Source organism: Nipponia nippon, unplaced genomic scaffold, assembly GCF_047370975.1.
Source record: "Nipponia nippon isolate SJK-2023a ecotype South Korea unplaced genomic scaffold, ASM4737097v1 scaffold_4, whole genome shotgun sequence".
Classification (NCBI taxonomy): domain Eukaryota; kingdom Metazoa; phylum Chordata; class Aves; order Pelecaniformes; family Threskiornithidae; genus Nipponia; species Nipponia nippon.
Genome location: NW_028262358.1, coordinates 4,964,295 through 4,977,931, shown reverse-complemented (window position 1 = coordinate 4,977,931; position 13,637 = coordinate 4,964,295). Strand labels below are relative to the sequence as shown.

The 13,637-nt window shown below is 44.8% G+C and overlaps 1 protein-coding gene across 2 annotated transcripts in view; it reads right to left on the bottom strand.

The window, feature by feature from the left end:
* Positions 1-13,637, bottom strand: part of BMP2 (bone morphogenetic protein 2) — a 346,349-nt gene that overhangs the window by 119,317 nt on the left and 213,395 nt on the right. The window lies entirely within an intron of this gene.

Sequence of the window (13,637 nt, the reverse complement as noted above, 5' to 3'; positions counted from 1 at the left end):
ATGTATTTGTTTTTGCCAATGTGGAAGCACATGCCATCAATCTGCAAATAACCACTCCTGCGCTGGCTTCTGTTGCTGCTGTTGAAGCCGTACACACGCTTCTTGGGCATCTTGGATACGTAGTGGAGATATCAGGTAGTGATCAATACCTGCAGCCTTATCCTCAAGGTAGGGTGGCTGCTCCTGAAGTATATGCGAGGCTACATCCTTAGATGAGGTCATTTGCCCTTGCTTCTCAGGCTTCAGGAAGCCTTCCTTGCAGTCATTTTCTTAGGAGAACTGAAAGAGCACTAAGCACGAGGAGTTTGCAGACTGCCTAAAGGAGGATTTCACCCATACCAGCGCAAGCAAAATTAGTCAACTGAGAGATCCCCTGCAGGAGCTGACATTGATGTCTATCTAACTAAAATGAAGTATCAATAACCCAGCTCACACTTGATGAAAGAGCCATTCTGAATTATTTACTGTATGTCATACTTCAGGTTTTAATTTCAATATACTGTGAGATGTACAATAAATTATTTAGAACCGTGACAAATTAAAATGCAGTTTCAAATCCCCTTGCATTTTCTGCTCTTAGGTTAACAGTCCAGTTTGCAACGATGATTTGCTAGTCTATTTTTGCAAATGGTTTTTTCAACTAGAGAGGCAGAGAGGCGTGCAAGTTTTCCATTGCAGCAAATCTTACCCAGCTTGAATCATTTAACAGCCCATCCTCCTTGAGATATACTAATGAAATACAGCTTGGGCAAAAGGGTAAAATGTACCTGCAGCAGGTTAGCCCAGGAGCCTGCGGTTCGGTTTTTCCAGCTTTACCCAGGGGCATGCAATGGTGTGAGGGCTCTTTTCCTCTCACTTAAATTATTTTTTTGTGTGTCAAATAGCCTCTTAGGAAGAGACACTTAATTTTACTTTCTAACTTTTTCTCTTCCCTTTTTCACGATCAGTTTTGTAGGAAGGTCTGGGAAATACAGCTGGTGTTTTAACAGGTCCAGGCACACGTTTCTTTGTATTGGGACGGCGAGGAAGAATGTTGTCGTCTTCTACTCCGAGCAGTTGTGAGTTCAACAACGGAGCCATTTTGTTGTTTTGTCTTGCAACTCATTTATAGACCAGTCTCACAAAGTTCATGTCCACTTCTCAAGATATTTTTCATCCTCTTTTTGGCAGAGTAAGGAAACAGATGTCAATATTTCTTCTTGGACCTCCTTGGAGACACATCTTTAGATATAAGCCCAGAGGACAGTGATTCAATCTTTGTTCCTCAATGGGTAACACCTCTGCAAAATTACAATCTTCTGAGCAACAGAATATGCAATAATCAGTCTTGCAAGAGTGATAAGTTTAAGATCAAATATTTCCTGACTCATTGGAGCTCACAATGGAAAGCTTTGTACTGTCTGAGGGGGGAAATTCCAAGTTTCTGTCCATGAAAGAGCCTAAGTTTTTTAAAAATCATGACACGTTTATGCAGAGTAAAACAATTTTAGGTCAATTTAGGACATTCTGTCCCTCTAAAATCTGTACTGCTGAATTTGTGTCTAGATGATAGGAAATCTATATGTTGTAACAAGAATGTTGTACAATACCCAACTATATTTAAAATAAAATCTTCAAAGCCTTTGACACACACCCAATGCTTTATAGAACGGTCTGCAAAAAAACCCTTGTTTGCAGTTTTATTTCTGAGTCATGGCTTGTCTCTTCTGAAATCATGGGACCACCCCAGAGGTAAGATGATGAAAACGGCTCCCAGTCAAAAGGGTCTCTATGGAAACAAAGTTCCATCAGACATGATGGCTCACGGAGCCTCAAAACGTTTCACTCCAAATATCCTGCATCCGATTCACTTTTGCCCTATCAAAGGCAAAGCAAGGATCTAGAAAGAGCCTTGCCTGTATTGCTGGCATACCTGGAAGCAGCAGACGATGTGACCCTGAAGTGGGCATCCTCTGCCTTGTGCCCCAGCAGGGAAACAGCAGAAGCTCCCGGCAGCTCCACGGTGCGCCGGGATCGGCAGCGAGTTCCCATCACGCAGCCCATAGCACAGCCACCCAAATACCAGGGCAACAGTGGCGAAAGGCCATCAGGTTGGTGTGCAGGGACGGAGCAAGGACCCGAAGGGCAGTTGGGGGACCAGGAGTACATTAACTTTTCCCTCAGAGGCAGAAAGGCATCAAAGTACAGCCTCAGCAGAATTGCTACAGAAGGGAAACTGAGCAGCTGCCAGATCCAAGAGCTGCTGCTTTACCTGAAGTTAAAAAAGGAAAGAAAATGTAGTTTCTTTTGGTTTCCTGAGAATCAGAAACCCTGGATTTCTGCCAGCCTTAAGAGAACCCTCTGCGTATACCCTTATGTATAGATAATGTATCTCTGCGGATACCTTATCTCTGAGAACTCTCCAGCTGAAAAAGCTTGGCTGAAAGGTGCCATATCCATTTTAATATTGGTCCCCAAGGTGAGACAAACAGAGATCAGTTTGTTTCTTCCTTAGCAAAAGTAAGGCTGCCGCAAAGGGGAGTGTGAGATGACCAGACTTTTTCTAGTTCAGGGAAACATCCCATCAGACTGGGATCCAGTTACGTGCTGAGTCTACAACAGGTTGCCTTTAGGACCCTGGGCAAATCATTCCTCACAACGTGCCTCAGTTTCTACACCTGAAATACTAAGTTAAGTAGCTACCACGCATTGCATAACCCAATGGATATATTTTAGGATGTGCTGACATGCCGTATTGCCTGAGCACTTGGTCAGAAAAAATAAAAAACGCTATTGATATTACAATAATGCTAGCAAATTATAGACATCTGCAATTACATTAAATTAAAACCTGGTGTGGTTCACACTAGTCAGATGGGGTAGCATGAAACAGGAACCATATTACAATCAAACTGTTTCAGCTTAAATATTTGAGATTTGGGGCATTTGGATTTAAAAATAAAAAGCTCAGTTTTATATAGAGACCTCAGGTAGTTCAGTTGAAACAAACCTTACTTTTCACGAAAAAATAGTTTCAATAACAGATTTTCCCAGTCAATCGTGTTGTACTGCAACACAGTTTGTCAGACTTACCTCCCTGCTACTTCTGGGGTTATTTTTGAGCACAGTTCTGATTTTCAGTCTGATTCCTTCCTGTCCAGCAATCATTCATCAGAGCACATACATTTTTTTAATCAAAGCTAGCATTGCACCATGAACCAATTGTGCTGGCTGAAGCACTTTACATGCAAGAAATAAAGACAGCGGCGTATGCCTGAAGTTACTGCTCAGAGCTTAATTAATACCAGGGTTTTTCACCCTGGTATTAATACTTTCCTCTTGAATTGAATGGGACTTGACCTTGTCACAACAAGATCAGGGCAAGGCTGTGAAAACAATGTTATGACATCAAAGCCAAAACAAAGGAATGTCATCGCGTGTCTCGGAGAAGGAGAAGATGGGGTCCTCTTACTGTAGCAAAATAATGTCAGTGTGACTCCTGAGAAACCTTCTCAGCTACCAAGTCTCTACGGAAAGGGGGTGCAACGGGAGAACCGGGTAGGTGGCAATTTCTTTAAATACCAGAAGATGTGGACATGGTCCCTAGCTGGAGCAAAGAGGCTCCGCTGACTTTAATGGAGCCGGACAGATTCACGTCTGCTGGAGATCTGGTCCACTGCAACCAAACTGAGGAGAGAACGTATAAATTAAAATACCGCCTCACTGAAGGGCATATAAATTCATCATCAGCGTGCTCGGGCATTGCTCCCCATCCCTCATCGTGTAAATTAGGCCACATCATTTTCATTTGTGGGTAAGAGCTCTCAGTTCCTCGTGCCCCTCTCCAGTATGAAAACCCCCACTTAGGGCTGGTTACTTTTCCGCCTGATGCTTAGCTGGAAGAGCCGCACTGTGAAATCCCTGTTCCCGGCAGCTATTGCCTCGTACGGGGGGAGTTCCCCTGTGCCCCCTCCCCTCCAAGACTTAACAGTACAGCCTTAGAAAGGGGATTTTCCAGTATAAACAGAGCTAAGCCAAACTCTTCTCCTGGCCTCTCCGTGCCCCAGCCCATATTTGCCCCACATATAATTACCTGTGGATTTCACCCAGAAGACAGAGGATTTCACTTATAACCCCAAATAGGCAGGCTCTGACGTAATGGCAGTCTGAGGAATATAGGTCAGGGAGGTGGCCTGGCCACTGGAAATGAATTTCTGAAGCAGAATGAGCAACCTTGTTAGAGGGGAAGATAGTAATCAGCAGTGGGCCTTGGATCTAAACATTTCACCTCCAGCACTCTTGCAGCTACAGCCCTCATCTGTTTCACTTTCCTATTTTAAGTTCCTGACTCACATCCTAAATATTGACTTCTATTTTTCTATTAGCACTGGATTTTCAGCCTCCATATTGACTTTGACTGTACCTATGGTTGATACTAAGCCTCTCAGGTCAACAAACTTTTATAGCTGTTAGCTGCTTAAACCACATTGGGCAGGAACTGGCACTATAGAGCAGTAGCTAGAAGCAATATTATTGGGAATTATAAATTATTCCTCTGCCTGAACTTTTCCTCTTATTCACATAGCTACATTCATTTTTAAACATGTGGCAAACGAATCGCACAAGGAGGACAATTGGGACTCTGTGATTTTGGGAGCACCCGCCACCACTAGCAGGGATGGATTCTCCCCTGGGAACAGTGGAGTAACGCAGAAGTTATAGCAGGGGTACAGCAGTGTAATCTGGGCTGGTAATACCTGTGAGGACAGACAACACCCAGCCGGAGGATCAGAAGCCCCAAATCCATCTTAGTTGTACACACAGACTCTTAATCATCTCCTTTGGCTAACATTTTAGCAGTACACGTAACTGAGCTGTTGCAACCAAACATCAGAGAGACCTGGCTATCCATCATTTGTAAAACACTTAATGTATGTAAGAAACAATAACAACATTAAAAGAGCATTACGGCAGTGACAAAGCCAAGCCTAAAAAGTGAGGAAACACAGCAATTAAGATTAACTTATGCCTCATGGTATAGTATTTTTCTGCAGACCACATACTATTTTTTGGAATGGGACCCATGCTCGGGAGCAGGGACATGGAAGGTCCAGCTAGCCACAAGCTATGTCAAGTATTTTACTGACATAGGATGGCTGCAGCATTTAGATGTGAGAGGAATTGTATATAGCTGCGTCCCTTAAAAGATGCCCCTTTGGGCACTGCTGACCCTAGGGACTTGCCCAGCACACGTCCCCGCACAAAGAGCTCACAGAAATGGCTCGTTTCCCTCCATCCCCCCTCTGCCACTCAACCTCATGGACAGCCAAAATGTGACCCAGATTTATCTTAAATTTTAAGTCCACGCCATGTTCAGTTTAATGCTTTCTAAAAAGTGGTTATCACTGAGGAAATGATTACTGGGATGATAAGCTATGAATGACTTATTCATGCAGTATTTTCAGTCCTTCATCAGTCTACTAGAGCTTGTGCTAATGTTCCAGTCCTTCACATACTGATTAATTTTTCATGTGCTACCAGGCCTTTTTTTGAGCAAAGACTGCCAAACGAATGCAATCTGGCCATTCAGTAAGCTGTTTCTTTCCTTTTTTGTTTTTCTTACCCCATTCCTTGAGTACAAGCCTGTGGAAGGAAGGAAGGGTCTGTCAGAGAACTTGTATGATATTTGTGATTTATTATTAATTGCTGGCACAGAAGGCTCTGCAGGTCACAGGACCCTGCCTGTGCTAGGCAATGCATTGATGCTGTGCTAGGCAATGTATTGACTAGGACGAGGGAGTCCTTTTCCCAGACCTTTTAACTAGGCAGAGGTAGTTTCCCCCCTTCTATGTAACGGGAAGGGCAATAAAGGCGCCGGCTGATCAAGTGCACGGGGGGGGGGCCACGCTGCAACAGAAACCGTGCAAGCGGCTGGAGCTGAACCCAGACCTACACAGCACCGCAATGCCTCTCTTCCCCCCTGACAACAGGTTCCCATTCCTCCCAGTTCTCAGTGCAAACCATAGAAACATGCTTTTCCCTTGCCTAAAGTCTGCAGAATTACAGTTTTCAAGGATTGACCACTTAATGGCAAAATGCTGGCCCACAATTATGCTGTGTTCTCTCTGCCAAAGCACACACATGAGTTGTAATCAGAGAGCGTTTTTTTTCCCATCCTCCCTCCAACTTTGCCACGAGGTGGAAGAAACCGTGATGGGTTGCGCTCGCTTTCCCCTGCTGTGCCAGGAATGATGCGTGCCTCGTCCCAGAAAGCTGTAGCTCAAATCCTGTCGCAGAGAAAGCATCAGGCTGGCAGCAGGCAGCCCACGGCCCCACCAAAACCCATCTTCCACCCGCACCTTGTGGCAGGATCAGGGCCACGAAGAACAGGCCATGCAAAGCGAGCAACACATTAAATAAGTTTCTGTTTTTCAGAGAAAGGCTATTCTTCACCATCTCCTTCATACAGTGGTGGTTTGGGCTTCTTAGACTGATGACAACTAGATGTAACGAGAAAGTAACATTTATTCTACTCTTAATAGTTCAGTTTCATTTGTAACCCCAAAAATGGTGTCTTGAACATGATCATCACATATTTTGTCTCTTGTAGTAGACAAGACAACTCTTCTCCCAACATTTTTGTGAGAATATGCCGGTGTCAGTGGCAACACAGACCATGTGAGCACAAATGCCGTATGGGAAATGGCCAGCACCAGTGCTTAGAGTAAAAACCTAACTCTGTATTGACAGGGATTCCCTGTACAACTTTAGCCAAGTCTCTTGGGTATTTGATAGTTTGATTTCTCATCTATACTACAAGGAAAAGGTAATCCTGCCTTCAGCAGAGCACTTTGAGGATGACTGCACTGGGTTTTGGGAAGGGCTCTGAGGTACAGCATGCGTAATGACCTCCAGATACCTAAAACCAATCCTTCTGACGGAAACATTTATAGCCCTTTAGTTCCTAATTCCAGCTATACATTACCACATCAGCAAGATGGAGCAAGATAAGCCTGTTGCCTTAACCAGATCTCTACTAGCTGATTAGTTACCATTTTGACTGTGCTAAGCCAGCGCACTTGCTTCTGTGCTGCCGCCCTATTCTGCAAGCGATGCAATTATCAGGCATTTTAAAAGAAAAGACACGCACACACACACACAAAACAGTGCTTTGTGAACTACGTGCTGCCATCGTGGTCCCAAGTGACCCAGCCCAGCTCTGCTGCGCGCCTGCTATCAGCATCGCTTGTGTACTCTGCACAGCTTGTCCTTACCCCATCACTCCACACATGGGAGACTATCCCCTTATTACCCTCACCCAGGGCCCTGACCTCAATTATTAACTGCGTTTAGCAAGGACATTATTAAACCTGACTCTCTGCTCCCAGATGAGCTATCATGTGTCTCTCTTTAACCCAGCAGGAACCTTTTTCTCACCCCGTGCCCTTCTTATTACCCTTTAATGTGCCCTGAAGCCTCTGGAGCAACCCCATCCATCCCAGATAATATCATTTCTAGAAGGAGAGTAAAAACACCAGAAGAGTCCATTCCTGAAGATTTTTTCCTAACTGGCTCCAAAACATCTTTCCATTTCCTTTCTATTTTAATCATCCATCTCTAATAACAAATTCTAAAAACCAACAGGTCTCTCCAGTCACAGAAAACTGCTCAGCTGTGGATTAAAGCACATTACAGTTTTTAGCAGGACACTAGTTCTTTATACCTGTGAAAACTGATCACAACTGTCTATTATGATTAAAAAGCAAGTAGATATTAATAACTAACTACTAATTAGCTTACATTTTAATTGCGGCTTTTATGCCAAACAAAAACAGGAGTGCCACTGAAACATAATACAAAATGTCAGCAAATGTCTCTACTTCTGTACTTGGCAAACGCAGCTTGCAATGTGCTGATGCCATCAGGGCACTGATGGGCATTGGGCAATGCTCCGTGCTTCTCTCGGGCTTTGGCACAGGAACAGCTCCGCGCCGGGCTGCGGTTGGGGCATAACCGTAGGTGTAAGTTTAGAGCAGACTTAAGGCAGCTTTACTTCATAAGCAGCAGCAAAAGCCCAGCAAAGGTTGTTCCAGCAGCTGAACCAAGGAGACCTCAGCAGCCTCGAATCCTGTTTTCTCCCTCCTTGCTCCTCTTCTGGAGGCTTTTGTACAGCGGGATCTGTCAGGGCTCATCTCATGTTGGCAAGGGAATGCCTCTGTGTCACCCTCAAAACCCACAAGCGTGTGGGAGACCCTGGGTTAATTGGTAACCTCGGCTGATTAGAGATATCTGCAGTGTATCTGCATCTCATAGCAAGGCCGTAGCCTTTGCATAACCCATTCAGCAGCAACGGTGGCTGCCCAGCCAGCAACGCACCTCTTCCGTCTCCTTCATTTCCAGCACCAGACACTGTACCAGCAGTCCTCGTTGCAGTGCCCGATGGCTTCACCTGACCATACCTCATGCTAGCGCCGTCTACCTTGCTCCATCCACCCAGCCGGGCAATCTCACATCCCTCCCAACACCGCCTTGTGCGAGAAAAACTACTCTTGGGGCTGCGCTTCTGAAGACAGCCACCATATTTTTCAATTTCCACTACTGTCCTCTACTACATGTTCATACAGTGCCCGGCATCCCAAGGCCCTCATCTCTCTCAGAGCCCCTAGGGGCTGCTTTATTGCAAAAAATACATACCGATGAACAGCTGGAGAGCATGCAAACGTTCATCAAACCTATCCTTTGACTTATGGTAAGCAGCTGAAAAACCCAGCAGCTTTCAAATAAAATGCTATGACTGAATATTGCAAGCACGACGAAGGTTTTGTGGATGGGAATGCTCCCTCCCCTCAAAATATTTGTTTTCAATACCCACAAAGTAGTATAATGTCATTTAGCAAGGAAAATTCTGGCAGTCGATGCACAATCTGGCAGAGCTACAAGTACTGTAGGTGTTATGATACACACACAACATGTTTTACAAATAGAAAGTGGTTTCCAGAGTTCTTTAATATATTCTAATTTCCCCCACCTCTGCCCAAAAAAGCTGCAGTTATGAAAATACTGTTGCATACTGAAATATTAAACTAGAAATCTGAAGAGAGTTGTTTTTTTAAAAAGCTCTCTTTTCAGCTATTCCTTCTTCTCTTTTTTTTAAGTCAGGTATGTTTTTAGCAACTTAAACAGGTTGGGTTACCCACAAGAAGTAGTAATTTTTCCACCTAGCAGATTGAGGTATTCATACCCTCTTTAAACATTTCTAAATTTATTCTCCAGTATTATTCAAATAGAAATATTTGCATGTACACCCTGAATCGGATAAAACCCTTTCAGTACTAACCCACGGGTAGAAACCACACAAATGAAGAAGATTAACAAAATGCACCTTCTTTGAATCCAAAGAGCCTTTGGAAGAAATCCTTCCAAAAATCCATCCTGTCTCAATTGGTTATTAATATTATTTCTTCATTTTCCAGGAGAATCCTGCTCAAGGGCAGACCTAGCACCTATACAACATGCAATGTTGTATACATACCCCTTACGTGAAAAGCTTGCTGGGTAATAGCCAGATGGGTAAGGAGTTATTAGTCTAATTTACAGGTGGGAGACCAAAGAAAAAAAGAGACCGAATGAACTGCTCAAGGCCACCCGAGACACCTGTGTCAGCACCAAGAACCAAACAGTTTCCTTGCACACTAGTCCCATGCCTCAGTCACAACACAAGGCTTCCTTCCCAAGAAATCGCATCAGCTGCTTCTTGCGAATTTTCAAGGTGCAGAAAAGTCGAGTTTGAACTTTTTCAGGTCTTTGAGGTCACCAGCTTTGCTCTCAGGTGAAGTGACCACACTCACTTTCAGGAACAAAAACCCCTTGCAGAGCATTCAGACGTGAGCAATGAGTCACGCTGCTGTTTGTCGATGACCGCCCCATCCAACCTACCCATCCAAAAGAAAAGCATGTCTGCTCTTTGTGTGGGGGTACTTCCAAACCAGACCTTCTCACAAAATCACAGAGTGGAGACACCAACCGGAGCCCACGAGGAGTATGCCAAGGACATATCGTGCAGCGCTAACAGTAACATTAGCACTGTACTAGCATCCTACACCTGAGCCAAGAAGCGGAGTGTGGGGGCCTTACTTTCTCTGGGCAGTGCCACAGAACCGCGGGCACGTAACAGAGCGGGTCAGCACAGAATTGAGTAAGTCTCGCTGCTTTGGTCAGCACCGACTAGGCAGCGCTCATCCGCACAGTGAAGATACATCAGAAGTTTCTTCTGGGAACCTGGATGGCTGCTGGTGACATCCAGTGTCCTAACAGTTTCATAGGTATTTTCATAATCCAAATGAAGATGTATCCCGTTTGTCTCGGATGACAACCTCCAGGAAATACACTGTTCTTGGTTCACTTTCTTGGGATGGGGGATTAGCAACTAGGCAATGGGGTCCCCTATAGAGAGAACAGCAAGGTGGAGGAAAACGGCAGTCTGTTATCGGGTTTGGCGGGCTGTGCTACCCCAAGTACAGGAGGACCTCAGGGAGCAGGACCTGGAAACTACTGGGGTTTCTCAGGCTTTGTGTCCTGTTTATTCCCACAGCCTACAAAAGTTCAATCCGATATATCTGTTCCACAAGGAAGAGCAGCCTTTCCAATTGCAAACCCCATGCTGCCAGCATGGAACATCTCCCAGACATCCTTTAATTGCTACACATGAGGCAACCATGGGGCTTCGTGTAGGTTGTGATGAGGGAGAAGCTCTCATGCTGCACTGCTACCGAAGAGGGGATGACGTGATACTGAGAACAGGGCTAGCAGTATGGTACCTGTGCACCAGCTGCAGATCACGACTACAAGGTCTGTCTGTAGCCTGAGGACAAAAACTGAGAGAGTACGTTGGTGCAAATTACACGAATTACCTAAATAATGCTTGCTAGAAAATTGCACCCCAATTCCGCCATCCGTTAGTCTGCAAGTAGCTCCACAGACAGCAGAGGAACTAACGCCAAAATAAAACATTACTCAGCAAAAGGTGGGGCTGAGTGACTGTGCCTTTAGCATTTCTTACCTGTTTGCAAATAGACTCCCATCTTTACAACTCTATTTATTGGGCCAGATCCTCACCCGGCCAGCTCCTCTTAACTGAACTCAACAATGCTGATTTAGGCTAGCTCTGAATTAATGATTTACAAGCATTTGCTGATAGTTACTGCAGCCTGTTGCCTGTCTCCCGGTTGTCTGCTAAATTCAGTAGTATTGCTTGTGGCATTTCCACCTCCTGCTGCGGCACAGGTGCCCCAAGTCATTGGGTTATGAATGGTGAGCCCAACTTCGCAGCACCCATGAAGCCATTTGTGAAAGGCTTTTTAACCTGGCTCTTCCCCTTGAAAATTTGACCTGAGAGATGTAACCCTGACCGTCGGTCCGGTTGCCAGACGAGCCGAGTCCCAACCCAGCAGACCACGCGGTTAAGTCCTGAGGGACTTAAGCATGTGCTTAAGTTCTCTGCTGGATCAGTGCCTTTACAACCAGTCCGACTGCTTTGTTAGCAGTGCTGAGCACCAGGGCTGAGCTCCAACAGGAAACAGCAGCTTCCCTTTGAAGTCCTGCCACTGATGTTCACGTAGGTGGGACTTCAAAGAAGAGCCACCGCTTCCCCTCCCAGTATCTGAGGCCCCAGTGTTGGAGAAGCAGTACTGCTGGTTTTAATTGCATTAAGGGATGCTTTAGGGCAGACGATTCAGCCCTTCTCAGAAAAAGGAAAACTTAAAAAGGTTCCCACCTGCTGGCAAGAGACCCAAGGAAAGGTTAACTTGCACCCCAAAATATCCTTTAAAACAAAGGTCTGTGGAACAAAATCTCTTCCCCTTCTCTTAACTCGCTTCCCTAGTGCCACTGAAAACTACCTTGTCAGCATCTAGTTTACTCTGGAGCTGTACTCCTGGCCATCGAAGGGCCCCACGCCAACTGGGATGTGGATGAGAAATGGCCAACCTCAGCTCCCATAACAGAGATCACTGGAAAAACTGACCTCAACGACAGCTAAACTGAGCCAACGTGAAGAAATACCCCCACAGGCAACCTACATGGCTGATTCTGCTGCTGACTGACTGTGCAATCATACACAGGAGCTCCTTTAACTTCTCTGTATCTCTTTTCCTTGAGCGAAAACAAAGCAGGGAAGTCCACATCCTAAATGGTGTAAACAAACTCAACTGATATCAAAACGTGGCTCCACCTTTTCTCTTTCCAGTCTTGCACATTGCTCATATCCAGCTCTTCTCTAAATCTTCAACCAGAAGCAAGACCCAGTCAGATGGGAGAGGGATCAGACCCTAAACACAGAAAACCCTGAGAACCCCTGAGTAATGCACTAGAGAAGCAGCCAACATGCCCAGGGAATAAGAGAAACAGTGCAGGGTTTACATGGATTTGCAAAGCTCTTCCATGTTCATGTTGTTTGGTTTTCTCTTCCCTGGAATTCACTTCATATATCCAGATGCCATATATTTCCACATTCAAAAGCTAGCTACACAAGTAGGCATGGATTTTGAAGGAAGAGGAGTAATTTTGTATTATTTGAGGACTGAGTACTTTGTGACCTCACTACACAGAGTTCAGCTGAGCTTCGCTATTCGGGTCACTGACTTGCCATAACCTGGTCATCTCACCTGGTCATTTTGTATTTTGTACCTCCACACACAACACTTGCACGTTGTTTGTAGAACAAACCCGAGTCAGCAGTGAAGCAGTGTATGCCAGTGGGGAGTAATAAGAGGCGGAATTCTACCCCAGTAAAACCAGCTAAGCAAAGATGTGCCCCAAAAGTACAGAGAAAGCTTGATGCCAGACCCTGAGGGGCTGACAGCAGCAGCAGTACGGTGTGACATGACTGGACTTGACCACTCAAATGATCCCAGCCCAAACCCTGATGTCTGTCCTGGTGTGAAGAATGACCAAAAAGCTGAACTGAAACAATTTCTGGCTCAGGAAGAAAAAATTAGTATGGAAAGTCACTCAGGTGCCTTTCAGCGGCACAGCCATGTGGCTATGGCTTTGCTCAACCAACTCTACTGCAGTACAGCTTCCATAGAAACATCTGAAAAAATATCTCTTTTTATCAACAGAAAAGTGATTTTTTCAAGACATTTGCCTTAAAGTGTTGAGCTTCTACCAAAAAAATGCCAATGTGCATTTTCAGCCAAAATTATGCAACTATTCCATACTCAGCAGTTTCCCATTAAAGATTCTTGGGATTTAGGAGTCTGGGGGGTTTAATTGCTATTTTTTCTGGGTATTTAATCAACATTTTCCACTGAGGGAGAAAAAATATTCTGGCCAACTCTAGGTTTCCTTGCAAGGTTGAGAAGGGCAAGGGGAGGAGGGGTCGCTGTATTTTTCCTTAAAGACACAAACATTCTCTTATAACTTAAGTCACCGCTGCACTTGTGAGCCTGACAAATTTAGAGGACTTAAAAATCAATCAATAAAAAAAGAGCTTGACCACAAAGGAAGTTCTGGTCAACCCTTCAGCTTTACATCATAGACAACATTTATTTTATCACAGCCTTAAAAAATTAAAATAGAAAAATGCATCTTCTTGGAAAACAGCAGTTATTTTCTTCCACTGCTCAGATATTTTTATAAGCCCAGTTCCACCAGCCTCA